General features: G+C 51.0%; 1 pseudogene; it reads right to left on the bottom strand.

Moving 5' to 3' along the window:
* Nucleotides 1-357: 357 nt before the first annotated feature.
* On the bottom strand, nt 358-1,103 carry LOC146763952 (olfactory receptor 14J1-like; annotated as a pseudogene).
* Nucleotides 1,104-3,082: the final 1,979 nt, after the last annotated feature.

Raw genomic sequence — 3,082 nt, forward strand, 5'->3', positions numbered from 1 at the left:
CCCTGATCTGCCCCAGCTCTGCACACAGACATTGCTGCTGCAGCTCCACAGAAGGCAACAAAAGGGCATCTCTGAAGAAAACTCTGCTGGGAAATGCTTTAGTTCCTTTAAAGCTGCCGAGAGCACAGCCCCTAATTGACACAGTCTGTGACCACAGGGAAGGTGGAGAGAAACAAACTGAGAAATGGCTCAAACAATGACATTTCTTTGTGGATAATATTAATAAACCAAAACAAAGGAAAAATAAAACCCCCAAAATGAAATGAACAAGAAGTATCAAAGATGACTTTTATTACAAGCAATCTGCAGATACTGGGTAGCATTTTAATGTCCCTGAAAGCATCCAGTTATGAGTCTCTACACTGCAGCCTTGAGCTCCTGGTTCCTCAGACTGTAGATGAGGGGGTTCAGGGCTGGAGGCACCACCGAGTACAGAACTGACAGGGCCAGATCCAGGGATGTGGAGGAGATGGATGGGGGCTTGAGATTGGGGGCTTGAGATTAGAAAATGCTGCAGTGCTGAGGAACAGGGAGACCACGGCCAAGTGAGGGAGGCAGGTGGAAAAGGCTTTGTGCTGTCCCTGCTCAGAGGGGATCCTCAGCACAGCCCTGAAGATCTGCACATAGGAGAAAACAATGAACACAAAACAACCAAATGCCAAACAGGCACTAACAGCAAGAAGCCCAAGTTCCCTGAGGTAGGATTTGGAGCAGGAGAGCTTGAGGATCTGTGGGATTTCACAGAAGAACTGGCTCAGGGCATTGCCATGGCACAGGGGCAGGGAAAATGTATTGGCTGTGTGCATGAGAGCATTGAGAAAGGCACTGGCCCAGGCAGCTGCTGCCATGTGGGCACAAGCTCTGCTGCCCAGGAGGGTCCCGTAGTGCAGGGGTTTGCAGATGGACACGTAGCGGTCGTAGCACATGATGGTCAGGAGGAAAAGCTCTGTTCCAAGGAAGAAGAAAATTAGAAAGACCTGGGCAGCACATCCTGTGTAGGAGATGTTCCTGGTGTCCCAGAGGGAATTGTGCATGGCTTTGGGGACAGTGGTGCAGATGGAGCCCAGGTCGCTGAGGGCCAGGTTGAGCAGGAAGAAGAACATGGGCGTGTGCAGGTGGTGGCCGCAGGCTACGGCGCTGATGATGAGGCCGTTGCCCAGGAGGGCAGCCAGGGAGATGCCCAGGAAGAGGCAGAAGTGCAGGAGCTGCAGCTGCCGCGTGTCTGCCAGTGCCAGCAGGAGGAAGTGGCTGATGGAGCTGCTGTTGGACATTTGCTGTGGCTGCACATGGGCACCTGTTCATGGAGAAATGACAGGGACAAGTCAGGAGAGGCTGCCTGGAGCCAAACCTGGGCAATTCCCTGCAGCTTGTCCTGCTGGGACTCACCCACCCTTGTTCCTGCTCTGGGAAAACCTTCACCCAGGTCCCTGCCAGAGCTCCAGATGTGCTGGCTGAGTGTGCCAGAAGCAGCCAGGCCTGTGCGTGGGGGCTCTGGAGGAGCCATCCCTGCCCTGCTGCCCTGGGTTTGTGGCCCTGTGGCAGAGGGACAAGGCTGGATATTCAGGATTTGTCAGGGGAATCACTCCTACTGCAGAAAAGAATGTGCACTCCCAGGTCTAACGAATGGCAGGAGTTGGTTTTAGGAATTGTTTTCTTACCCACACATCATTCCTGGCTCTCTGAGATCAGAAATCCCCATCATTCCTGCTGCACTCAGATTTTTACACTGAGAGATGTGAGAGGCAAAGGATTCCCTGTGGCGCAGGTGAGGGGCTGGATGGGCTTGTTCCCCCAGCACTGCTCTGTTCAGCCCCCTCTGCTTCCCTGAGCATCTCCCTGGGCCTGGACATCCCCTCCTGAGAGGTGCCTTGTCCCTGCCAGCGCTCACAGAGCCCATCCCACCCTGTGTGCCCCCGGCCCGGCCCTACAGAAACCTGCCTGTGTGCAGGGCCCTGGCTGGGGCAGGCTCTGTGTGCAGCTGGGCAAGGGCAGCTCAGGAGAGCCCTGCTGGGCCCTGCAGAGGTGATGCTGCTGCTGCCCAGGGCTGAGCAGTGGCTGAAGGCCCTTTGGGAGGCTCCCAGCAGAGAGACTGACCAGCCAAAGTCACAGTTCTGGAGTCTCTGTACATGTTCAAACATTCCTTTGATGATGCTGTGCATCCCTTTCAACTAAGAATGTTCTGTCATTCTGGGATTTCAATTCCTGTTCTGCTTCTCTCATCCCCCTGGTGTCTATAATCAAAAGAGAAAAAAAAGAACCCTTGCAACAGTGTTAGAAGGGTGAAGTTAAAACCAGACCTTTATTGGAAGCTTCCAGGTCTCCTTGTGGGGATGAGGAACACCCAGCCCCTGATTTCAACAATTTGTTAATATTGATTATTTAGGATATTTAACAGGAACATCCAATGGGAGATTCAGTACCCAGTTACACACCCCTGGCTAAACCCACTGGAATAAGTCCAGGGCCTTCTTTGTCCCAGTTTTTCTTATCACTGCTCACATTCAAAACCCAAAATACTCTTCTTGTGGGTTCTTTCTCTGATAAAAAGATTATATAGCACTTTAAAAATGTATTTAGACAGGTTATAGTTCTAAAATCTAAGAGAAGGTAAGGAAACATACTAGAGTTAATTAAGGATCATAAATACATTAAATATATAATAGTAGTTAAAAAGAGTTATTTAAGACTTTAATAGAGTTAGTTAAGGATTATAATTTTAAAACTACGTAACAGTAATTTACAGAATTATGAATATATGAAAAATATATAAAAAGCAAAAATATTTTTATCATCATCACAACTTCATCATCTTTCTCCAAGCAGAAAATTGAAAACACTCTCAGGAAAGCTCCTGACCTTTACAGAAAACCCAGGCTTACCTTCTTTGGGAAGTGCCCTCTGGAGCTGGTCTGGAGCTGGAGCAGCCCTGCCCCAGCCAGCCCCTCTCAGCAGCAGCACCTGCCCTGCTCAGGGTGGCTCCTTCCCCCCACAGCTCCTGGCCAGCGCTGGGAGCAGCTCCAGGGCCGGCTGAGAGCTGTCCCTGGCAGGCAGCAGAGTCCCTGGCCCAGCACAGCGCCCTGGG

This window comes from Lonchura striata, chromosome 37, assembly GCF_050655825.1.
Source record: "Lonchura striata isolate lonStrDom1 chromosome 37, ASM5065582v1, whole genome shotgun sequence".
Taxonomy (NCBI): domain Eukaryota; kingdom Metazoa; phylum Chordata; class Aves; order Passeriformes; family Estrildidae; genus Lonchura; species Lonchura striata.